Source organism: Gekko japonicus, unplaced genomic scaffold (assembly GCF_001447785.1).
Source record: "Gekko japonicus isolate JY-2015 unplaced genomic scaffold, Gekko_japonicus_V1.1 scaffold746, whole genome shotgun sequence".
NCBI lineage: Eukaryota > Metazoa > Chordata > Lepidosauria > Squamata > Gekkonidae > Gekko > Gekko japonicus.
Genome location: NW_015169797.1, coordinates 500,161 through 526,911, shown reverse-complemented (window position 1 = coordinate 526,911; position 26,751 = coordinate 500,161). Strand labels below are relative to the sequence as shown.

At 42.3% G+C, this 26,751-nt stretch overlaps 1 long non-coding RNA gene across 1 annotated transcript in view; it reads right to left on the bottom strand.

Annotated features, from left to right (window-relative positions):
• Window positions 1-26,192, bottom strand: part of LOC107115380 — a 31,467-nt gene extending 5,275 nt beyond the window's left edge. The window contains exons 1-2 of the long non-coding RNA XR_001482674.1: window positions 26,039-26,192; window positions 10,082-10,218 (exon numbers count right to left, since the gene is read on the bottom strand). This is a non-coding gene — a long non-coding RNA (uncharacterized LOC107115380). The remainder of the gene's footprint in view (window positions 1-10,081; window positions 10,219-26,038) is intronic.
• Between the last annotated feature and the right edge of the window lie 559 nt (window positions 26,193-26,751).

Below are 26,751 nucleotides of genomic sequence, written 5' to 3'. Positions count from 1 at the left end.
TCAGCACAAGGTTGCTAAATACTAATACAAAAGATAGCAGAAACAGAATAGGTTACAATGCTAGTAATCTCATACTAGACAGAGCATATATACTCCTTTAATGTAAGGACAGAGTCTCAAAAAACTTATTTCTAATTCTCAAGCATGACTTTTGGTAGAGGACTGTGTCCCTTTAATTAGCCACGCCTTTTGTGCTCTATAAAACTTTACTAGGCTAAAGAGTGACTGAACGTGCTTTTCAATTTGGAGGAGGCTTGTAGCTCATCAAAAAACTTTTTGCAGCATTCATTGAAAGAGAATTTTGGATTAAAACTTTGGGTAAGAACTTTTCACTTCTTTGAGGCTCTGTCTAGTATGAGATTACTAGCATTGTAACATGGGCCTCCATAGAAAGAGAGACATCCAGTGTCACTCCCAGACTCCTCATCTTCTGGGCCAGCAGCAAAGATGCCCCTTCTAGCATGGGGAGCCTGATACCCATATCCCCTCCCTTCCAACTCAGGTACAGGACCTCTGGATTTAGCTTCAACCGACTCTGCTGCAACCATCCAGCCACAGCCTCCAAAGCCTCAGCCAGATTATTGGGGCAGAGGATGGATGGCCTTCCAATAACAGACTGAGCTGGGTGTCATCTGCATATTGATGGCAACCCAGCCCGTACCTCCGGACCAACTGGGCAAGAGGGCACATAGAGATGTTAAATAGCATTGGTGAGAGGATCCCCCCCTGTGGCACTCCACATTCCAGTGGGCATTGCAGGGACCTCTGTCCCCAACCATGGAGAAAGGAGGAAAACCATTGCAAGTCCTCTGAACTCCTACACTGGCAAGGTAGTGGGTCAGTAGGTCATAATGGACCACATCGAATGCGACTGTCAGATCAAGTAATAGCAGCAGCAGTGCTGACCTGCCCCGGTCCAGATGTCTACAGAGGTCATCCGTAAGGGTGACCAGAGCCTTCTCCGTCCCATGGCCTGGGTGGAAGCCAGACTGGAAAGGATTGAGGATGGAAGCGTCATCCAGGAAAGCTTGGAGTTGTTCAATCACCATTCTCTCAACCACTTTACCCGGGAACGGTAATTTTGACACTGGGCGGTAGTTGGCCAGGACCATAGGGTCCAGTGTTGTTTTTTAAGTGTGGGCAGACTAGCACCTCCTGTAGGTCTCCTGGGAAAGTCCTAGTAGACAGGGACAAGTTGATAATTTCTCCCAGAGGGACCCGAATGCTCCCCCCACAGGCCTTCACTAGCCAGGAAGGGCAACGGTCAAAGAGGCAAGTAGTGGGCCTCACAGCTGCCAAAATTCTGTCAACTTCCTCCTGGAAGAGTTGGCTGAAGTGGTCCAATATAGAACCTGAAGATGGACAAGGGGCTTCCAATTCCCTTACTGTCTCAAGTGTGGTCAGAAGGTCATGGCAGAGTGTCATGATTTTGTCTGCGAAATAGCTGCGAAATGCCTCACAGCCAATAGCCAATTCCCTACTATTTGGTCTGCCCTGTGGCAGAGTTGTAATAGACTGAATAATTCTAAATAATTGGGCTGGGCGCGAGCTCGCAGATGCAATGGAGGCTGCATAGTAATCTTTCTTCGCAGTCTTCACTGCCATCTCATAGGCCTTCATAAGAATCCTGTAGGATGTTTGTGACACTTCGTTGCGAGCACACCGCCACCTTCGCTCTAGCCATCTTAGCTTCTGCTTCATCCTCCACAGTTCCAAGGTATACCGAGGTGCTGCTTTCGTATGAAAGCATAGAGGGCTTCGGAGAGCCAGTGTTCCCAGTACTCCACCAGCTCATCTAGTGATAAATAAATAAGTAAATGCACACTAGTAGGGCTGCTAGAGGCACACTATTGGGGCCACTAAAAAGCTGGCAACCTTCTTTCCGAAGGATGAAATGACATGTAAATCAGACAGAAAGAAACATTTGAAGCTGAGGGTCTCTATTCAAGATCTCCTTATTACTATTATTTGGCATATCCAGTATACCAGTATACCACCAGATCCCACAGATAAAAGAGCAGCCCTCAAATGATTTCTGCATTGTTGTGGGGGGAAATGCAAAATATGAAATAAAACCTACTACAGCAGGCTTCTAAGCAGAAAACTGTGGCAGCAACGAAGATACTTTACACAACAGGCCCCGGTCACACGAGCAGGAAACCGCGGGGGGGAAGCGTGGCAGAGTGCCCCGGGGCAAACTAAGGCGCCGTTACCTGACCAGACCTCCCGTGGAGGTACCGTGGAGGTCCCGTGGGAAGGGAGAGGTGCTGATCGCAGCACAATCCCCAGTTCCAAGGTATACCAAGGTGCTGCTTTCATACGAGAGCATAGAGGGCTTCGGAAAGCCGGTGTTCCCAGTACTCCACCAGCTCAACTAGTGATAAATAAATAAATAAATGCACACTAGTAGGGCTGCTAGAGGCACACTATTGGGGCCACTAAAAAAGCTGGCAACCTTCTTTCCGAAGGATGAAATGACATGTAAATCAGACAGAAAGAAACATTTGAAGATGAAGGTCTCTATTAAAGATCTCATTATTACTATTATTTGGGAGGTACTAGTTTTTTGCTGCGCGGTTTCAGCGGGAAGCCTCGTTTGGGCCACGGGAGTGCTACGCTTCCCAGATGTGCTGGTGAGATCGCGTCCAGAAACTCCGCATGTCTTCCGTCTGACTAGGGTGGCTAATGTTCCGTGTGACCGCAGCCGATACTGAAAAAAGTGATAGCAATTCAATCTGTTATATTTTCCACTCAGATGGCTTTGATGTACTGTCCTTTCATTGGTCCTCTGAATCTAGAATACTTGTCAGGAGTCTGTAAGTCTGCTTCTCATACTACCATGCTGACAAATTCTTACGTGAATTTAATATGGTGAAAACTTGTTCTCTTTCTCTGTGTATTCCTCATGCTCCACACACAAGATCATATTGCTGTAATCCAGTGAAACTTCCATTTTTTGATTCTGTACTCACAATAGTCCCATTTCACCAAGTAAAAGAGGGAACACTTAGTGTGGAGAAGGAAAGATCAGGATTGCACTCATTGGCCCTATCCTTGATCTTCCCATGTTGATCTAGCTCTTCTCACAGACCTTATACACATATGAACTATATGTACACAGGCACAGATCATACAAAGATAGCCCACACATATACATATGAAACTGCCCAGACTTTTGTACTGGGAACGATTTCTTGGTCAAGTAAAACTGTGTGCCCCAGAAGCCTCAGAAATTAGCTTACCCTCAGCCAATTGCCTTTGTTTCCATAAAAGGCATCTAATTTATTAATTAGCTTTTAAATTTATAGATTAACCTTCTCATTAGTGTACATCAGACTATAGTTCTCATTTCACATAGATAATTGCTATCTAAGCCTCTCTTGTTTCCTGTAGGAATGTTGTTTTTCTTGTATTCCAGACAGCACCATGAAAGTGGCAGTTCTATTCCAGGCATGTTTCAGTGACAACAGAGGACAAGAAGGTAAATGACATAACTCAGCTAATTAAATGTTGGTTGTTGTTATCTTTATTCAGAACTTTTCTGCAATATAGTGAGCCGAGAGACTGGTCAACAGTTTGTAAAAATCTACTGCTAGATTGGTTTCTTCAGTTCTCTGCAGCCTTTTAACACTGATGCTCATTTAATACCATTCACCTTTTGCTCTGCTACACTACAGCATTGTTCATTTTGTGTCAGTGATGATAAGTCACTAAATAGGTTGGTGCCATCCTGCTTGATAGAAATAACCCTTCTTCATTAAGTGTTGCCAAGCAAGTCTTCTAAACAGAGATGTGAAGGAAAGCAGAAAAAATGGAAGGAGGGGTGTAAATTTCCTCCAAGGACTTTACTTTAGAAAATAACTATTGTATGTTTCAATTCCCCCTAGAGTTTCAGGGTTTTCCCCATGGCTTCAGAATTTCTGGAATTTCTGGAAACGTTACATCTTTAATTCTAAGGATGCAGTCATATTAATACTTATTTCAGATGAAGTTCCACTGAATTCAGTGACTTACTTCTGAATAAATATTCATAAGATGAGACTGCAAAGACCTTAATGTGGCCAGTCTGGCACATATACTGTAGTTAAAATAAACAGCATACAGCATAGGGATGCCAGACCGCTAGTGTATGCAGGGGTCCCCTGGTTTCTGGCGCTTCTCTCCACCACCACCCCCAATTACCCCCTCAAACAGGCAAGACATACGCACTTTGGTGACATTGGGGGTGGGGGTAACATTCTGTGTTTTTTTGGCAAAACTCTATGGTAGAAGCTAATTCTACTATAAAGGTTTTGCCCACAAACCAGAGCATTGCTCCAATGTCTCTGACATGTCTACATCACTTCCAGGTGACGTAGGCGTGTTGTGTTTATTCCTGGCTTCTTCCTTCCCCGCTCTTGGTAAGTTCATCCCATCCCCCACTGGCTGGTCCGATGGACCTGGCAACACTAATACAGCAACCAGAAGGTATGATTTCCTGTGATCCTTCCCATGCAAAGTATGATAATTAGATGCCAGAATACAATGGAAAAGGGATCTGCAGTAGTGAAAAATACATGGAATGCTAGTGTGGTGGCTATGGGATGATAGAGAGAGACAGAGAGAGACAGAGGAAGGCTCTGAGACAATTGTCTGCTGGACTGAAGAATGCCCAGTTCCCCACTCCGGCCTCTCCTATGGGATCTTAAACCTCAGTCGCCCACAATCAAATAAAAAGGAGAGCACAAGCTTTGGGATTGGTGGCGTGTAAGCGATATGCTCCCTAAAGGTCTCTTATTTGGAAACCTGCTGGACCAAGGCTGTACTTATTTGTGAGGTAAATTGAGATACCTTTTCTTAGATATTTGACTTGACAGACAATACACAGATAGAGATGAACAACAAAGGTTTATTTAAAAGAAAATGAAGTATTTAATAGTGTAACTGTTATATGTGGATGACTTCAATATATAAAGGAAAACTGGCTCTCAATTACAGTAAATAAACCCTGAAGGGAGATTTGATTATCCTTTCTCTGAACAGGTTACTTCAGCAGGTTCAAGGCTGCTCTTTCCACACAACCTATATGCACAAGTTAGGAAAGACTGGCCTGTAACAGGATGGTTATTTGTCACACTAAAATAAGCTTTCTTTCCTAAGTCAACCCCCAAACCCTAACTAAAAGCCAAATAAAATTCTGATTAAGCTGATGCTCCGTTCCAGAGCCATGAAATCCCTATCCAAAGTTCTCCCCCCACTTACGCTGAGGCTGGCTCAACCCCCTCCTAGCCAGTGGAGTTCCATGGGCTCTGGTTGGCTGACAATTACTTGGATTTGCATGAGGCCAAAATCAAAAGGATAGGTTCAGAGCCATGGAGGACAGGCAGGACTTTTAAGGATGACTGTCACAGCTGGAAACAGGCATTGCACTAAATATGAAAGGACTTAAGGAAAGACCAGAGAAGAGAACAGCAGAGGGGCCACAGGCCACCTTCATGTGCAGGAGCATTCAATTATGTAGCCCAAAGGTAGATTTGTCACCTCACCAGCTGTTTGGGACAGTTAGACCTCAGTTTTGTTCTGTATTTATCTTCAGCTTTCTTTTCCTAACCCATTTACATACACTTTATCTGGAATCTGCAATCACTGTGGATTTCTAATTCTTATTTATCAATTTAGTTTTGTTGCATCCCACCTGAGGAACTGAAAAGTGGCATATAGCTGGAAACAAGGAAGTGGACAGCTCATTGGTAAAGTAGATCTAGCAGGTTCCAAGGTTTCTGCCATCTTCAGATCGCAGCATTTAAAACCTCTGCTAAATCTCTGTAGACCTCCCACCAGTCAGAAGACTGGGCTAAATGTCATAAGAAAGCTTCATATGTCAAAATGCCCCCTCCTCCAATAAAAAGTGCATGTGCATCCAAATCATATATGTTCTGTAAACTGAAGACACAACCTAAGATAATTTCTTTGCTTAAAAACCAACCCCCCCCCCCAATCCAAAGATCTATGGAACAATCTAGACTGCAGGAATCAAATAATAAGAGATATTGTATGTTGTCCTTGGACCTAAATTCCTCCTGAATCCCAAAAGAGGAAATTGGCAACAGCAACTTTCTGAAAGCAGTGCGGGTTGGTAGGTAGGCAGGTAGATAGCTGAATTACAGTGTTGCAATAAAGTTCCTTGAAGCCAATAGCACCGGCATGAAGCAGTCTGCCAAAAAGCAAATGGATTAAAAATGTAGTAAGACACAACAGGAGAGACATTATTCCATGTGGTGTAAAGTAATCCAGGAAAGTTTAGGGGGGAGAAAGGAAACTGAGGTTGCATGATAATACCAAAGTCCCTTGAGGCTTGGAACAATTGACCAATGAAAGTGGTGAAAGCTGTGCTGGAGTAAGTACTAACCCTAACCTTCACTACCCAAAGGAGTCTCAGAGTGGCTTACAAACTCCTTTCCCTCCCCCTCCCCACAACAGACACCCTGTGAGGTAGGTGGGGCTGAGAGAGCTCTGACAGAAACTGCTCTTTTTCAAGAACAGCTCTTATCAGAACTATGGCTTGCCCAAGGTCATCCAGCAGGTGCAAGTGGAGGAGTGGGGAATCAAACTCGGTTCTCCCAGATTAGAGTCCATGCACTTAACCACTACACCAAACTGGTTTAGGATGAAACCCACGTCATAAGATGCTTGCATTGTATATTTTAGATGCAGTTTTCAAATCTTTATTAACAAATCTTATTCACATGAAAGTATTAATTAAATTCTTATCTCTCTTTCTCCCCTATCAGTTTTGTTGTTGCTCTTCAGTTGCACAGTCGAGTCCAATGCTTCGCGAACCAATGGACCACATCATGCCAGGCCCTCCTGTCCTCTGCTGTCCTCCGGAGTTTGCCTAATTTCATGTTTGTTGGATCAATAACACTGTCTAACCATCTCATCCTTTTCTGTCCCCTTCTTTTTTTTACCTTCAATCATTCCCAGCATCAGGGTCTTCTCCAGTGAGTGCTCCCTTTTCATTTGGTGGCCAAAGTATTTGAGCTTCAGCTTCAGTACCTGTCCTTTGAGAGAACAGTCAGGGTTGATTTCATGTAGGATTGACTGATTTAATCTTCTTGCAGTCCAGGGGACTCTCAAGAGTCTTCTCCAGAACCATAATTCAAAAGCATCTACTCTTCGGCGCTCAGCCTTCCTCATGGTCCAACTCTCACAGCCATACATTATTACTGGGAATACCATTACTTTAATTATACAGACTTTTGTTGGCAAGGTGATGTCTCTACTTTTTATTATGCTGTCTAGGTTTGCCATAGCTTTCCTCCGAAGGAGCAGGTGTCTTAATTTCATAGCTGCAGTCACCATCTGCAGTGATCTTGGATCCCAGGAATGTGAATTCGGTCACTGCTTCCATGACTTTCCCTTCTATTTGCCAAGGAGTGATGGGGCGGGATGCCATGATCTTAGTTTTTTTATTATTTTGGGTTTCAAGCCAACTTTTGCACTTTCTTTTTTCATTTTTAGCAAGAGGCTCTTAAGGCCGTCTTCACTTTCTGCCATTAGAGTGGTATTGTCTGCATATCTGAGGTTGTTGATGTTTTTCCTGGCACTCTTAATTCCAGTTTGTGGTTTCCCCAACTTTCTTCAGTTTAAGTCTGAATTTTGTAATGAGTAGCTCATGATCTGAGCCACAGTCAGCTCCAGGTCTTGTTTCTACTGACTGTATAGAGCTTCTCCATCTTTGACTGCAAATAATATAATCAATCTGATTTCGGTGTTACCCATCTGGTGATGTCCATGTGTAGAGTCACCTCTTAGGTTGTTGGAAGAGGGTGTTCACTATGACCAGTGTGCTCTCTTGACAAAAGCTCTGTTAGCCTTTGCCCGCCTTCATTTTGTTCTCCAAGGCCAAACTTGTCCATTATTCCAGTTACCTTTTTACTTCCTACTTTAACATTCCAGTCCCCTGTGATGATAAGGATATCTTTTTTTGGTGTTAGTTCTAGGAGGTGTTGTAGGTTTTCATAGAACCGGTCCACTTCAGTCTCCTCTACTTCAGTGGTTGGGACATAGACTTGGATTACTGTGATGTTGAATGGTTTGCCTTGGACTCAGACTGAGATCATTCTGTCATTTTTGAGACTGTATCCCATTACTGCCTTTTTCACGGGTATAAATCCAATCTCTCCAGTTTGGTGTCGTGGTTAAGTGCACGGACTCTAATCTGGGAGAACCGGGTTTGATTCCCCACTCCTCCACTTGCACCTGCTGGATGACCTTGGGCAAGTCGTGGTACTGATAAGAGCTGTCCTTGCAAAAGAGCAGTTTCTGTCAAGAGCTCTGTCACCCCACCTACCTCACAGGGTGTCTGTTGTGGGGAGGGGAAGGGAAAGGAGTTTCTAAGCCTCTCTGAGACTCCCTTGGGTAGTGAAGGGCAGGGTATAAATCCAACCTCTTCTCTTCTTCTTCTCTTCTTTTTCCTATGCAGTATTGTTCTTTGCAGCATTGGACTTTCCTTTCACCATCAGACACATCCACAGCTAAAAGTCCTTTCAGCTTTGTACCAGCTGCTTCATTCTTTCTGGGGTTACTTGTACTTCCCCTCTGCTCTTCCCCAGTAGCATATTGGACACCTTCTGACCTGAGGGGCTCATCTTCTGGTGTTTTGTTACTGTCCATGGATTTTTCTTGGCAAAGATACTGGAGTGGGTTGCCATTTCCTTCTCCAGTGGATCATGTTTTGTCTGAGTTCTCTGCTGTGGCCTGTCCATTCTGGGTGGCCCTCCATGGCATAGCCTGCAGCCTCATCAAACCATGCAAGCCCCCTCGCTGTATCAAGGCAGAGATCCACAAGAGACCCCCTATCAGTAGTGGGCCATAAAGGAAGTACACAGAGTTTTAAAAAGTTGAGTCCCAGCTAGGGTTACCGTATTTTAAAAAGCAACAAAGAGGACATCTTTCCCAAATGACTACTTCAAACAAGTGATCACTATGACGAATTCCATTTTTCAGGCATGATAATTGCTACTAACTAGGAATATTCTTAACCTTCCAACCGAAAAAGAGGACTTTTTCATCAGTTTTTTTTAAAGAGCCCAAAACAGGATGGCCACCAAAAAAAAGAAGACATCTAGTAACCCTATCCCTGCAGAATTAGAGCCAGAATTGGAATGGAAATTTTAGGGGGTCAGTAGACCACACAGGACTGATGCTGGCTCACTCCTGACCTAGAGGGAAGCCAAGAACACCTTTTTAAAAACTGCAAAATATCAGTATTAATACAAAACAGCTTGATTTCTTGGTGGTTGCCTCCCTGTAGAACTATAGGTTGGTTAAAGTCTGGGTCTGAAAGGTTTCCAGGAGCAGACTTTTGTGTTTGGGCTGGTTTGTAAAGACTCTTGTTAGATAATATGGGAATATTTCTATTTCTTTGCTCCGAAAACTATTAGTAAGCAGGAATAAACAAGAGAACCTATCCAAAATTATTGGTTATTTTCAGCTCCAGGCTCCACTAATGAGTATTCTTTAGTCATTGGAAAGCTTTTTCATGTTAGTTTTGGCACCTGCTCTCTTAAACCCAGTCAAATGGTAGCTGTAGACAGGTGTTGTTCAAAGTTCTATGACCCATCAGTATGCCACACTGCATTATTTCTAGCACACTTCATTTCACTTGAGTTACATGTCAGTGGTCACCTTTGCTATTCAATATTGGTTTGTTTCTTTGAGGACATGTTGACTCATTTGTTGATACAAGTGGCTTAGCCATTTCACTTCCCAAATGCCCCTCTCTGTGATGAACAATCACCTGAAGCACTGGAAGATCCCCCCCCCTTTCTGAGCTAGAGGAGCAGGAACAAAACAAACAAAGAGACAATTCAGGTAAATGTCACATCCCTGTCACCCACTGAATTGTTGCTGTCAACGGACATCATTCAGCAGTTAACAGATCTGATGATACAGTCTTGAAGTAAACTCTCCACCACAGAATTGCTCATCCATCAGCTTCCCACAGAAATGTAAAGCTTTAAAAAAAATAGAACAGAAGATGTATTGCTAAAGCTCTGGGACCTATACTGTGACACACCACACAAAACAGCCTTCATACCTATTCAGACGCTACTTCTAACTTGTATTCTGGGAGGCTAATTGTCCACTTGTTGGAGGTATACATAGCCACACATACATCCGTTCTTCTATGGAACATTGATTGGCCATCTTATGCTATAGGCCACAATGTTACACCTGCAATTAAAAAGTGTTTTGAAAATTAATAAACTAGATTGAAATAAAACATTATTTTTAACTGTCAATACAAAAGTCATTCATACATATGTTCACTGTACATGTTGCATGCACATAATTCTAATAATGTTTCTGTTTTCCTGAATTAACATATGTCTCATCTTCCTAAATTAGACTTTTTTTAAAAAAAGAAAGGCCTTCCTGTATGTGGGGATTTCAGTTTTGCTCATGAGACTTCCATAAGCTTTTTCATGAGCAGTAGTAAACTTTATGGTGTAACTTGGTTTGTTGTTTCTTCTCCATTGCATGCCCTTGGGAAACAGGAGAGCAGATAAATTACTAAGCTGCTGGCAGGAGCTTAAATAGCAGCCATTCCTGGCTGCTGAAATGCTGAAGATATTATGGAAAGCTTCCATATGCTTTGCTGATCTGCTACAAGAGAGGGGTTTGGTTTGGATTTAGGATCTGGCATAGTCTGTCCAGTGAAAATATGGACATTTATTAGATGATCCTGCCAAGGTATAGTGGTTAAAGGCAGTCTGCCCATCTAAAATGGTGGTTCAAAACACTGGGACGTTGAAGGCAGTTAGATATAGATCTATGTAAATTATGTATATAAAAATGTATCTAATTATAGTTCATTATATGTATGTAAATATTGCAATTGCTTAGTAGGTTTTGCATTGCCCCAATATTTATTTCCTTTATCATAAACCAAAACACTTTGCTTTTTTGCGTCAATGCATCTTATTCTCAAAATGGTCCTGTTTGGATACTTAAAAACAGAGATTAGAGCTATGTTTGACAAGATAGATCTTTCTGCAAACCTGAAAAAACCACTAGGTTTGCAGAAAAATCTGAAATAAAAAAAATTGTGGGAGTAACCACCCCAAATAATAAAAGCAGTGTCTGTACCTTTAAGAAGTGGATGCCCTCTGAGGTCTCAGTGGCCATTGTGGGAGTTGTTAGGCAACACAACAATATTCCCAGCCTTCAACCCTTTGTCCTGCCAGTAAAAGGCAGGCAAAGTGGAGCAGGGCCCTTTCCAGGGCTATTTTGCCTCCAGTCCACTGCTCTCCTCCATCCTGCCCTGGAGGGAGAACTCATCAGGGTCAGGCCCAGCAGTAACTTGGTACCATGCAACTTTATGCTACACAACTCACTTGCTGGGTGACCTTAGGCCAGTCACTCTCTGTCTCAGCCTAACCTACTTCACAGAGTTGTTGTGTTGATGAAATGGAATTGGGGAGAACAAAGTAATCTGCTTTGGGTCCCCATTGAGAAGGAACATAGGGTATAAATGAAGTGAATAAACAATAAATGAATTCAAGGATTGGGGATCAGATAAAAGCAAAGTTGGCTGGCGAGGGAGAAGAAGAGAAGGAAGCAGGGAAAGGGGAGGGGTTATGGAGGAGATAAAAAGGAAATACTGTGGGGAAGGGAATACAACAGAAAATGAAGTGACCCCTCTCACAAGTCCTTGAGGGTTCCCTGCTTGTCTATTTCAAATCTTTATGGCGATGTATTGCAGGTGTGAGGGCATGACTTTTCCAGCCACCAAATTATAATTCTATACATAGGTGGGTTTCTGGGTGGGGTCTTGTGCCAGCTTTACAAGAACCCTGCCCTTGTTGCAGATACATCTATCAATAGAAGGGTTACAGAAGAAACAATTTAAAAAAAACAACTCTCAACAAGTTTTTTGACAGTTATGGGTGATGCTTTCTTTTCACCTAGCTGTCACTGTGTAAATGTGGGAAAACATATTCTAACAGGCTGCTACCTATGCAGAAGAGCTGTCACTGATAGCTCAGAGGGACTAATTATGAAAACATGGTTATAATGGATTAGTCACTCTGTCAATCAGAGACATGCATCTGGTAACAAAAAGGCAATGGGTGAATATGCCACAGGATTGGAGAATTGGGTGCTATGGGTTAAGTACCGTGTTTATCTACTGGGGGGAAAAGGCAGGATTCAGGGGAGGATCAGACAATTTATATAATAAGGAACCAGTAATTATGTATGTCAGAGAAAGACTGAAAAGTGTTTCCTTTCAGCTCCTTGTGTTGAAGCTACATGGGAAGTAGAAGAAAGCCAGAATGGCAATTTATTAGTATGTAATGTATTAGTATGACCACTGCCTATAATATCCAGTAAAGACAGAACTTTCTGATAGAAAATACTTTAAAATAAAAGGTATGGATATTTTTATATTCTGTAATTAGAGTAAACAGCAGTTTGGAAACTGGAACTGGAATTATGATAGGGACATGAAACAGAACCCAAGACTTCAAATGCAACATTTAATTCCAGCATTTGTAAATGCAATATTTATTTAATGCCCAGAACATACATTTGGAATTATGATACACTTAATGTTATATGCAAAGACTAAATAAGAAAGTTTAAGGACTTGTAATTATTGACTGTTCAATATTTGGTTTTGTATCACTACTAACATGCATAAAACCTTTGATCTTATGCCATGCAGCATATCCTGATTGCTGAAAAGTAAGGATTTGTCAATAATCTAGGATTGATTTTTTTTCAGGATTGCCAAATGGGTTGCAAATGACTTAAGTAGATTCAATAAAGTTATTTATAATGATATGACCTGGGTGCTGAGTGACTCTTCAATTGTTGCTGATGAATAATCGTAATTTCTGAATAAATCATTCATAAATGCAGAAATGTTATGTGTTTATTTTATTACCCTGCATTACATTTGATCTCCCGGCATAAATGTATATAACCATATGCAAGACTAGGTTTTTCCCAAGGGATACCATAGGGGGGGGGGGGTATCTTACATTTCCATACAAATTAGTTACTTTTTGTATATATAGCACTTTTAGGAGATGAGTCATCTTCCTAGCAAGTAAATAAGGTAGTTTTCCAGCCCCCCCCAAAAAATGCTCAGTCTCAGCAGGTGAGCACAGCTATGATCTGTCTTTTGCTGAGGATCTTAAGGAGGCACACTAGACTTCCCCTTCCATTTCCCCATCTCCATCACCACCAACCCTTTGAGGTGGGCCAGGCTGAGCAACCAGCACTGGGTGACCCAGACGACAGGATCCCAGCTCAGAAGGAAGGGGAATCTGAACATGGCTCTCCCAGATCCCCCACACTGAGTTCTCAACCGTCCTGCATTTCCCACAGAAGTGATGGGGCTAAGGGAAAGGCCTGAAGGAGAGACTGCTTCCAAAACCTGCAGGGAGCACTTTTTGTCCTACCACAACCTTTCCCCCCTCACAGGCTGGGGGGGGGAGGGCATTGTCTCCTACCGCCCTAAATCTTACTCTGCCTCCTGGCTCCACGGCTGTTCAGATGTGTGGCAGCAACAGCAGCACCCCGTTTCCCTTTTGCTGCTCTACTCACCACTCTTTATCCTCAGAGTGGCACACACAAGACAGCCTAGTTGCCACCCAATCCACGCACCAGCCCTCCTCTCTCCCCTGCTGTCCCTGTCCCTTCATCAGCAAACCACAGTTCTATGCACCCACTCTCACCAAACCCCCCCCCCAAAGTCACCATTTGGGGGAAAAAAACCCATGAAGCTGGTTGCTGCAGTAGTGGCAGCACCAGCTGCTCAGCTTGGCACCCCCATGCAATGGCATTGCCAATCCTTGCTGAGCTGCACTCGGAAGAGGTGGGAGGGAATAAACACCATGCCTTCTCTTTCTCCACCTTCACTGCCATTCCCCCAACACTAGTTTACCTCAGCCTCTTAGGTCGAATCCGCACTGCCATTCCCCCAACACTAGTTTACCTTAGCCTCTTAGGTCGAATCCACATGTGTGTTTCTTGCCGGTTTTCTGACATTTTTGCACACTCCAGTAACCCCCGGGGGCCATCTAGTGATGAACATTAGATTTTGATTAGATAACTGAAAAAAAGACAAAGTGGACAGCTCCCCTAATGCTAACTTGAAAGCAGAGGCACAGCAGTTCTAAACCACATGGGATAACAGCGGCACCAAGCTGATTCTAAAATGCATATGTAGATTCGGCCTTAGCCGTACCCCCTAGCCATTTCCTTTCTATTTCTTGACAGTTTCAACCACACACACCTCACTGCGTGCACCTACTTGTCCTCCCCAACCACATCCCTATTTCCCTTGCTCATGGGCTGGATAAGAGCCTTGGGTGGGATGTTTGACACACCTGCCTTAAAGTCAACTTGGAAACTCCAGTTGGTACAGAATGTTTCAGCCCAGTTACTATCTGGCATACACCTATTCCACAGTCACTCTGTTGGTTACTGCTCAGCTACTAGGGGTCAATCTGAGGTTCTGGTTGTCACCCTTAGGGTGCGGTCAGATGGCGGGCTGGGAGCAGTGTAAACTGCTCTGGTTCCAAGTAGATGAATTTGATCCAGGGGAAACGTGATCACACTCACCTCTTACATCGCTCCCTGGCACCCACACTTCAGGTGCTTGGTAGAGCGTGTTGGCGGGTTTTGATCACACTCACCTCTTACATCGCTCCCTGGCGCCCACACTTCAGGCACTCGGTAGAGCGTGTCGGTGGGTTTTGGGTTTTTTTTACACAGTTTGCGCATGCGCATAGGCAGTCTTTCTTATAATGAAGACCTTTGCGCAGGCGCAGAACGACTGAACCCGAAAAGCATTCCCTGAAACGAAGACATCCCTTTACATTTAAACTGGCCTCCATGAGGTCCATTTTAACTCTGAAACTGGCCTCCATGAGGTCCCGGACTCGTCTAAAGCTTTACACTAGGCACCTTTTAAAATTATTATTAATGACGGGGCGAAGCTTCGCCCAAGCGCACATTGCCTACTAAAAAATAATGGCGACCGAAAAGCGGAAGCCTTGGGCTTCCGAACAGAAGTGGCTCTACACCGGCGGAGAGTGATCAGACGGGGAAAAAGTGACTAGAACCGGAGCGCTCAGGAAAACACCACTTGGGTACCTAGTGGCAAACTACACCAGTTTAAGGGGTGTTTGTGATGGTTGGCAACGGTTTGGGACGGAAGGCAGATATTGTGCGTGTGATCGCACATAAGTACTCTGATTTTAACCAGCATCTATACCAGCTTAAATGCCCCATCTGAACGCACCCTTAATGTCCTTGTGCCCACATACTTGCAGGACCTACCTACCTTTCCCACTATGCTTCACTATGACAGTTTTGCTTATCTGAGCAAAGCCTTCTGAAAATGCCACCCTTCAACTGCCTAAGATCAGTAAGTCCTCATACATGCATATTCTCTGCAGTGGCTTCACCTTATGAAATACCCTGCTTGAGAATAAGGGCATGGAAGGGTCATCACATGTCCTCTTTCCAGTTCCTGAAAGCTCCCATAGCCTGTTCCTTTTCTCTGTTGCTTTTTTTCCTTCCCACCCACCCACCTACATTTGTCTGCCCCTCTCTTCAGCTACATTGATCGTTTATTTACTTCATTTATACCCTGCCTTTCTCCACGATGTGTGGAGCTGGCTGCCACCAGTTGCATGCTGGAGAACTTGCAAAGACTTGTGCAGGGCACCTCACTTTCCCCATATCCCCCTATCTACACTATTTTCTCTTTTCCTCCAATTTCCATCTTCTTTTCCATTTCCTATTTATAATGTATTTAAAGAAACTTTTATTATTTGTCTAAACCATTTTAGTAATATTCTCTTCAGTTTTTTTATTTGCCTAGCAATCCCCATATCCTCACCTTTCTATGCTTCCATTTTCCCTTACTACTCAACCACCAAATAATCATTCATCTGTGCCCCTATCTTCAGCTATTTTTATTTACTTCATTTAAATCAGACCTGTCTTTACAATGGGATACCGCTTACAACATTTTCCTTACAACAACCCTATGAGGCAGGTTAGCCTAAGAATGTGTAACTAACTGCGTTTCAATGACAGAATGTGGCTTCAAACCTGGGTCTCCCAGATCCTAGTCCTAAAGTCTAACCACTATACTATCCTGGCTTTCGTGGGGTGGTTGCTGTTGAACAGTAGCAAGCAGCCATTTCCAGCGGTTGCTGTCGGACTTAGTAGTCATGCAAGCCAGGTGGTAGCAAGTAGCCCCAGTGAAGCCTCAAAGGCCTAAACAACCCTGGAAAGGGCCCTGCTCCTTCCCCCTTCCTTTTACTGACAGAAACCAAGGCTTGAAGGCTGCTAATACTGTTGCAGTTGCCTGGCAACAGCCACTGAGAACATTAGTTTCTTAAAGCTGCAGGTGCTCCTTTTATCATTTTCTGGTGTTTTAACCCCCTCCCCAATTTTTTGTTTGTTTTGTTTGTTTTAGATTTAAGAAATGGAAGCTATGCCCAAATGAAGTGATGAAGGATCACATATTCCAGCAAAGCAACTGTAAACTGACAATAAGGCAAACCAAAAAAAATTGAAGAGAATATTACTAAAGAGGTTTAGACAAATAATAGAAGTTTCTTTAAATACATCATTAAATAGGAAATGGAAAAGAAGATGGGAATTGGAGCTGTTCGGTTTAGAGAAACAATGACCATGGCAGGGGCTTAATAGAGGTTTACAAAATTATGAATGGTGTAGAGGGAGTGGATACAAATAATTTTTCTCTCTTTCTCCCATTATACTAGGGCATCTAATGAAGTTGACAAGAAGTAGAATCAGGATGGACAAAAGCCTGTATCGGAAAGTGTTGTTTAATATGTGCTGGGTTTTCACCCCACTCTGTCCTAAAGGTGAATAACGTTTATCATTTTATTGATTTAAGAAACTGTTACCATCCGTATACGCAAGAAGCCCATTTATTCATTCTGCACATGCAATGAAGTTCCCTTCAATTAAAAGCAGTACAGTAAAATGTCAGTGCCAGAATTTCAAGACCAGAGATACAATTAATATTTAATATTAATAAAGACATTAAACGTGAAATTACTTAAATATGACAAAAAAGACTTAGTTTTTTTTAAAAAAAACTGCTTGATCATTTTACTTGTTGAAAAAAAACATTAGGCTATAAAAAGACACTTGCATCACTTTAAATCAATTATGAAGTGTTAAGTGGTTTGCATGTTTAAATAAATAAAATTTTATACAGTCTTCCCTTCTCCATGTATATTATCCTTCTTAATCTAGTGCATATCCATCAACATCTTGATGACCTGCAGTTTCCACACAATTGAATTCTGTTCTATTCTTTGTTGTAATGGCCATCTTATTTGCTTCCTCTCAGCTATTTCTTGGCACTTTAATTTTTTTCCTCCTTTGTAAAATACCCCCCCATCTTTGCCCTTCCAAAAGACTTTCTTGTCTACACTCCTGGCTGATCTTTTTTTCTTGTCCTAGTCCTGGTCAACTGAATGCTTCTGTCCGAACACCAATGGCCATTTTATAATTTCTCCAAAATTTTTCTTTCTTTTTTCTGATTCAAGATCCTATTGCCCCAGTTAATTTTCTCCTAAGGTCTTGAACTCATTTCTTCACTGTTCTCTTTCTTCCTTCATTTCCTGCTAAACTTTTGCAATTTCAACAAGGGAAAAGAAACATATCTTTATTGACACTCCTGTATTTTCCCTCCATTTGTCTCTCTCTTGTTCTCTTTTGCCCTTTTCCATTGTTTTTCTCTAGTTCCAAACCTTCAACCCTCATCATCTTTTTCCTCTGTTGCATTTGCTCTCTCCTGTCTTTACTTTCTTATTTATTGAGTAAAAATATTTGCATTCCAGAGTTTACACTAAAATTGCCTGCGGCAGTTCACAACAACAATTCTTAAACACATAGCAATAAAAATAGGATATAAAACAGCATAAAACAACTAAGTAGTAGCAAAGTATTAACAAATATTAAAAACAGTAGTAGATAATACAGTCTCAAATCACAAAGTGGAAGCAAAGACTTAAAAAACTAATAATAATCTCACATGCAAGACAGTAAAAATTAGCAGCAGTCAAGTGCAAGAGAAAAAACTAGATCTATTTCATCTTTATCCTACCCTTTCTCAGAGGAACTCAGGAAAACATACATGATTCTCTCTTCCATTATTTTGCCCTTATAAAAAGGTAGATAAGGGTGAAAGAGAATCCACAGGGTCACATTCACCGTCTTTCCTGGTGAAGTTCATCCTTTTTTGTTGTTCAGTCGCACAGTCGAGTCCGACTCTTTGCGACCCCATGGTGACCAAAACTGCAGTGTGTAGGCTATTTTTGGCTTTTAGGCAGAGACAGTTCAAGATTCAAAATAAGAAAATTTAAAACCAAATTAAAGGGATTTTTTATTAAGAGTTTTTTTCTGTGCATCCCTTCAACTAACCTGCGCTGAAATGGTTTTATACCTTTTGCCTTGGTTGTGGGAATTTATGGCAATGACACCGTGCATTTTTCACCACCAATCTACATTATTGGCTGCTTTTGGCTAGAGTTGGGACCACATGGTAACATCATATCATGTATTTGTTTCCAAACATCCACACTACAAACAGAGGAGGAGAGTATGGAGCCAGCATCTTTGTTTGGCTTCTCCCCTGCTCAACTGGGCTGTGAAACCACACCCCCAGGTACAGTATGCAGCCCAGCTGCTCGGGGGGCTTCCAGAATACTACAAAGCTGTTAGCAAACATATGGTGATGTTCATGATCTGGTCTACTAATCTCTGGAAAGTAGTGACTACACTATGTAGCCTGAATGGCATTTTTCAGAAATGAAGGCTATTTAAGCCCTTGTAGCAGAGACAGCAAGAAGCAGCAAGATGGATTTCTATGGACCAAGGGGGGGTATACTGAAGGGAGGAGGACTGGGGTACTGGCCTCCTGGGTGGTTCCATGAAGTGAGAACAAGCCACCCAAAATCTGCCTTTCCGCTCCAGTTGCCACAGGAGGAACTTGGCATTGTGATTGATAGTGCCACTGATAGACATAAAATTTATCAGGTCTGAGAAGTAGGCCCTTCTGATTTTTGTAGTCAGGGTGGTAGTTTTCCAGGTGCAGGTCTTGCCAAGCTAAAAGATGTGTCAGCTTAGCCAAAGCACAATGCCCAGAAAAAAGAGAAGTCGGTTTATATTTAATACATGTGCTAGAACAGATGTTCTAGGAAAAGGGGATGAACCTTCAATGCTTAGATTAGAGCCTTGCTGTAACCAATAACCTGCTTGTGTTCTGTATTTGCTTATGATGAATTGATTGTACGTGCTTCATATTAGGCTAATGGGAGAGTGTATGATGCTATGTAAGGAAAGAAGGTGGGCTGTAAGGTCCTAGAGGGCACAAAGTGGTGGAATACCAAGTCCATGGTCTGGAAATCCCCAGGGTGTCCAAATGAGAAACTAGGAGGGAGAAAAGGGGAAGTTAGGAGAAGAATAGATGCCCAGGATGTTATGGACATGTGACTTAGGGGCATGAGGCACAGCCCAAAGGCCTGGTGCCTACTTTGTAAAGGAAAATCACTAGAGGAGGAGAGTATAAAATTTGTGGTAGACCAAGACAAAATCAGAAAATCTCTGCCTAGAGATTTCTCCTTATTGATCACTATTTGGTGTCATCAGGTGGTCATCTTGGGGTGTGTGTTTTGTGTGGTTGAGCCTAATTGTAAGTAATCAATAAAAACTCTGACTTTAATTGAAGTACACTTGAGTCCTGTTTGTTCCTTTTAGTTTATTTAGGGCTCAAAAATGAACCCCTCCTCCCCATCTCCAGACCTTCATAGAATTTTATTTCTAACACCAACCCCACATTTATCATGATGGTTAGTTATGCCATTTGTGAGCAAAGATGGTTTTCCTGCAGTGTTTTTCTGCACGATTCATTGTGTGTGTTTATTCCTCCCTCCCTAGTTCCACTCCTCTTCTGTATCATTTGTCTTTGCAGAATAAGGGAGGGAGGGGGGAGGACAAACATGCCAACAGGATGTTTTGGTATTTGTATTAATGTACCTTCATTATATATTTTATGTTTGTTTGTGTTCTCTTTTTCTTACAATAGAATTTCAATAAACTGCTAGGAAGGGAGAAGAAACCGAGGAAGAAGATTATATTTCCTTTCTCTTCTAAATGACCCCTGAGTTGCAAATGCCAGTCCCAATATGTATGATTAGCATAAATATAATTCAGAACATCCTCCTTTTATCCTTGGAACTATTCACAGGGTGAGCATGCATGGCAGAGTGTGTCCTAGCCTTCGGTGGAAAGAGAAAAGTACATTTTACTGGTATGATTTCATTTCCATTTCTGTGCCTGTGGGGGGGGGGGAAATCAGTCTTTGGGAAAGATCTGAACACTTATAGTCTAAAGCAATGAGTGGGCATAGCCTCAGACAGGTAGCTGTAAAAAAAGATAGTTGTGATGCAAATTGGTATGAATAGGAAAATTATACCCTGAATCACAGTACTGTAAAAATAGCAGAGGAACAGAATGTTAAGGACATGATTATGTTTCAAACATGTGATATAAATAACAGGAGGCTTAAGGAGGTTGAAAATGTATCACTAAAATAGCAATGGGGGTTGCCCCATGAAATGATGGTGAAGGTAATTTGTCTAGGATTTTTTTTTTGTCATGTAAAAGCAAATTATAAAAATAAGCAAAACACTATAAGACACGGCACAGTATCCTAACATTCATGTGTGGAAGGCACACAGAGTTTTCCTGCATTCTACTCCATTGCTGCAGCTTTTTCTGTCTTCCACTCAGATTACTCCCAGGGTCACAAAATCTCCACAGAGGAACAGCCATGAGAGTTGGTGCATGGGAGTGAAGAGGAAAAAGGGAAAGAAACTGTCCCCTGCGCCTCAGTGAGGATGCGCATGCAGAAGAAGAAGGGGGAGTGATCTCAAATCTTTCCCTCTTTACTCCAGCCCACCAACCTTCATGGCTGTTCCTCCCTGCAGGTCCCGCAACCTCTGGGCTGATCCCTCCAGGGGTTAGAAAGAGCCACAGCAATGGAAAAGAACTTGGGAGAACGACACCATCTATAGGCATGATTATTGTCAAGCATTACAAATCAGGCTGCCCCTGATAACTGTTTGAAAACTTCATCTGATACAGAATGCTGCCATTAGAATGGTGGTGGAAAGTCACACCCAACTTATGGCAGCCCTGTAGGGTACAAGGTAAGAGACCTTCAGAGGTAGTTTACCATTGCTTGCCTCTGCATGGTGACCCTAGACTTCCTTGGTCATCTCCCATCCAAATACTAACCAAGGCTGACCCTGCTTAGCTTTTGAGATCTGATGACACTGGGTTAGCCTGAGCCATTCAGGTCAAGGTACCATTAGAGTACTGACTGGTTTATGATGGTATGATTATATAATACCAGAGCTTCAGCAATTTAATTGATTACTTATTTGTTTCCAGGCACAATTTAACGTACCAGTTGTTACGTTTAAAGCCCTTCATGGTCTGGAACCCACATATCTAATGGGCTGCTTTTCTTCATATGATCCTGTGTGCCAACTAAGATCATCAGGTGCCTTCTTTCTGACAGCCCCCTCTATTTGGGAGGTTCATTCACCTACCGCTCACATTTTGCCCAACATGACACAGATAACTTCTGTACTCAGCTGTAGTGAAAGTAATTAATAATTAACATAGAGCATTGTGGAAAAGCAGGATATAAATATTTCAGATAGATAATAGACAGACAGACAGATGGATGGATAGATAGACAGATAGATAGATGACAGATAAATAGATATCCCACCATTTGCTGCTAAAAGCAATTGGTACTGAAGGAAGAGGGAACTCGGTAGTACCCATCACACTTTAGTTCCACCCTTCTTTCAAGAAGTTCAGGATAGTGCATATGATTCTCCTCTCCAGTAAAGTAGGTCAGGAAGTAGGCCACAAAAGGAGTTCCATGGCTCAGTGAGGGTTTGAACCTGGTCTCTCCATACCTAGTCTAATACTGTAACCATTCCACTATAGCGGCTGTCCTGAAATGAACTGTGAGCATGATGTTGTGGAAGAAGGGTTAAATTCCTGTGCTTTTTCCCTGATCAGCCCCCCTCTATACACACTGTTTTTAGATCTGAAAAAGGCACAATACAGGTGTTGCAATTGCAGCAGAAAACAGATCACAGTAGTAGTGGGAAAAGAGCAAAGGTGGTTGGTGCACTTTCAGAAACAAGATCATAGCACTGGGTTTTATTTTGTGATTTAGATTGCCTTAGTCATTGATGAGGACAGAAGGGATCCCTCCAATTCAACTCAACCTCACCAAGGCCATTGAATAATTTTACAGTCACAAAGAAAACAAGAGCCAAAGCTCCTGCAAATCTAATGCTGCCAGTCAAGTTCAAGGCTAACTCCTGACAATCAGCCATGGATCTTCTAGAAGGCCTGGACTCTTATAACCTTGTCTAACTTGTTCACTTCTCTTGCCTGGACTTAGAGTGGCATCCTCATATAATCTCTCTAGTTAGACGGGCTCTTAATAGCTGCTGAGTTACACAGACTCAAACAGGTGCTATATACCTGGTTCCTAGTTGCCGCAGTCCTCTAGCTGTTGCTGCTCAGCAATCACCTGCTATAAACAATTCAGTGGCTGGAAACTCAACCCAATACAAGTTTCAAAATAAAGCAAAATGAAGATAATTGTTGCTGAATTGGTCCCAGAGAATTAAGAAGAGTGGCACCCATTTGCTCTCAGTGAGAAGATTTGTTTGAATATATCTGAAAACTTTTCTTCAGACTGAAATGAAAATATATAATGGAGTGAACCAAGGTAGTTTACAGCTAAACTGACATACTGAGCAAGCTAAGGATGCCAGGCACCTCCTGGCCACTGGTGGGGGGATGTGTAGGGTTGCCAGATCCAGGGTGGAAAAATTCTGGAGACTTGGGAATGGAGTCAGGGGAGAACAGGGAAACTCAGTGGGGTACAATGCCATAGTGTCCACCCTCCAAGGCATTCATTTGCTCCAGGGAACTGATCTCTGTAATCTGGAGATGAGCTGTAACTCTGTGGCATCCCCAGGACCCACCTGGAGGCTGGCAAATTTTGGTCACTTTTGGTATTGACAATGGCTTTAAAAATTAGGGTACACCAAAAGTATGATTCATTCCGCAGAATGTACAGAACAGTAATGTTTAAGAGGGCATTTTCACGAAGGGTGTTCTTTCAGAGGGGCCGTGGTTCAGTGGTATAGCATCTGCTTAGCATGCAAAAGGGGACCAGGTTTAATCCCTGGCATCTCCAGTTAAAGGACCAGGGTGCTTGGGGGGGGAGAGAGAGAAAGGAGTTTGTAAGCCGCTCTGAGACTTGGAGTGAAGGGCGGGGTATAAATCCAATTTCCTCCTCCTCCTCCTCCTCATAGTAGGCTATGTGATAGACCTCTGCCTGAGATCCTGGAGAGCCACTGCCAGTCTGAATAGACAATACTGAACTTAATGGACTGATGGTCTGATTCAGTATAAGGCAGCTTTATGTGTTCATGTATTATTGTATAGATTACAATAGAACATTCACCACTGATATTTGTGTGAGCTGGTTTAGTCTTGTGGGGTAGACTCCCTGGTGGGTTCTGTTTGTTAGTTAGAACTGTAGATTGCATGAGCTCCCTTGTCCAGAAACTGTTGCTCCAGTCCCTGTACCTTCTTAATAAATTGATTTTTAAACACACCCATGCTGCTGTATGGTTCTAAGAGCAGGAACCTGAGTGAGTATCCTATTCCTGACTTGCAAGCAGTAGGGATCATCACATGGTGTCAGAAGTGATCCTGTTACTTCTTTGAGTCTCCAAGGCTGCGATCATACACCCAATTAGACTCAACATAGGTGCAAATGCCAGGCAGATTTAAAGGGTGTGATCAGACAAGAACATCTGGGGAGTGCCCCGCAGCCATTGGCAACCCGTTCTGCTCTGCCACAGAAGCGGAGTTAAAAGACACCAAGGGAAATCCGGTGGTTAACGGGTTGTGATGGGCCACGGATGGACTTTCCCATGTCTGATCACTCCAGCGCACTCTCATGGCATCAGGATGGTCTGATCAGGCCATCCCGACTTCATGCTGTTGTTTTTCCCCCCTTCACAGTATGTGCATCCTCACAAACTCCATAGGGAGCCCCCGGTGCAGAGGTGCGATTCATCAGTCCCTCAGTTATGCACATGGGGGGGAAATGGCACAAAAACTCCCGACTCACCCGCAGCTGCATCTGATCATGTAGTGACGGACTGCGCCCACAGCTTCAAAGGGAGGTGTGATCATGCAACTGCAGGTCAAATTCCTCCGGAGGAAATAGCCTCGCTTCCCTCCCACCCATTTTTCTGGCATGTGTGAGCGCAACCCAATGTTATACTAGAAAATTCTAGATTATAACCTTTATTCGATAGTAGAGCATTTCAAAAGATTTATCCTTTGTGGGGAATTTAGGACAGAACTGGAGATGATGGGAACAGAAATTAAAACTGTACCTAGTAGTCTCAAAGGCAGAAGAAGAGTCTGAGAATTATAAAATTGCAGTCTTGCGTCACTACATAGGAGAAATAGAAGATTTGTAATATGCAAGGGGCATTTGCAAACCCTGGCAATAAAACTTTAACAAAGGTTTTCACAGCTTTCAAATCTTACTGTGAACTCTGGAATAATCCAGTGTTTGAGAGATACCAGTTCTGGCAATTATGATATAATGAAACTGCTGGAAGAGATTATTTTGTCACAAAGCTTTTTAAAAAAGCAAGCCAAGCATTGTGAGTTTAGCCCATCTCAGGACATTATGCTAAGGGACAAGATTGTGTTCAATATAACTGATGGCAAGCTTAAGGAAAAAACTTTTAGAAAAACCCACATTGACCATTAAACAGGCTATGGATATTTACAGAATGAAAGGTCTTATCGGAGCCCAGGCTAGATCTGTGTCTGCAGAACCAACACTGCATGCAACTCAGCAAAAGTGAAACTACCCCAGCTCCCTGAACAATGAAGGCAAACTCCCAGAAATACTTCCACTGCAAGTAAGTGCCCTAGCAAGCACAAACAAGATTTGCAGTAAATGTGGAACTGCACACAACCCCAGGCAGAGTCCAGCCTTTGGAGCAATTGGTTATAAATGGTCCAGGAAAAATCATTTTGCAAAAGCATGCAGGCTTAAGGAAAACAATGCAAAGCTAGAAAAAGGCATGAGCATGCTATATTAATGGGTTTTATATCCAATCAGCCACTTTCTGGGACAGTGATCATTCTAATGCATGGTACAGCACCACTGCAGGAGCAAGGTAACCAAAGAGGTTGAGACAAAAAGAAGAAGAAAAGTAACTAAAATATAGCTATACACATGGTGCTAATGTACAAAATATCATATATAATTTAATTATACATTCAAAAGTGCTAAAATATTATTTAAAAACCACAGTCCTCTGGTTCTGCATATAAGTACCTATTCCTAATATAAAGGCAAATGTCCAATCATATAAATACAGGTTAAAAGGTAAATTATATCCATATACAATAACCAATACTAAACACATTTCAGCTAAAAGCCTTCCTCAGTGGTAAAATTCAAACTGAGCACTCCATAAATTTAACAAAAATATACATAAAACTCATCATATACAGAATGGACCTAAAATGAAGAAGGCAGGGTGGAGAAAAATAATTATCTATATGTGTGCTAAGCAACCATTTTTTAAAAAAAACATTTTGAAATATATGGAACTGGGATAACTACCTTACTCACACTGAAATGTTCACCTGTGGAGTAAGTGGTGATAAATATTCTTGAGATGCAACATGGGCAACTCATCCAGATGTATAATGTTTCATATGCCCATGGAGTTAAATTACACATAATGTATATGACTAAACAACTGCAAATTAAGAAATCTCCTAAATTTTAGGAAAAAGGTATATAGCTAACTGAAAAAACCCTAAATGGTGCAATATTTACCTGCTTAGGCCCAATGCAATCCTCAAATCTCCAATGGAGTGGTCAGGTACAAATAGAAAAGAATCAGCATTATGGTAGTCCACCCTCCTGAATATATGGAAAAGGTGGGGGTGGGGAAAATGTGATGCAAAAGAAGAGCGAGAGAAAATGAAGAAGAATTAGAATTTCGAAGAAGAGGAGGAGGAAGAGGAGATTAGATTTATACCCTGACCTTCGCTCCGTGTCTCAGAGCAGTTTACAGTCTCCTTTCCCTTCCCCTCCCCACAACGCACACACAAGGACATAAAGTGCTTCACAAGCAGAGACAGTGATCTCTGCTGTCTGATGCAGCTCTGTGTTCAGATAGTCTTACTTTAACTGGCCATGTTGTCATTCCTACATACAACAAATTGCATGGGCACTGTGTACAATAAATGACCCTTCTAGAGTTACAATGAACAAAACATCTAATATAGTAACTTCTGATCATTAAAGAATTTTGGAATACATTGGTTTTAAGGCAAAGGCCACAAACAGAACAATTGCCACATGGAAAGTAATCTTTTGGACTGCGCCCAACCCCTTCCAGGGTATCATCTGACGTATGTTCTTTAAGTGTACTCCTGACCAACATCTTTAAGATTTTCAGTCCTGTTGAAAGAAAATAGAGGTTTTGATCTACATCTAGGAATGTCAGAGAAAAGGTACCAATGTTTTTCAATTATATCCCTCAC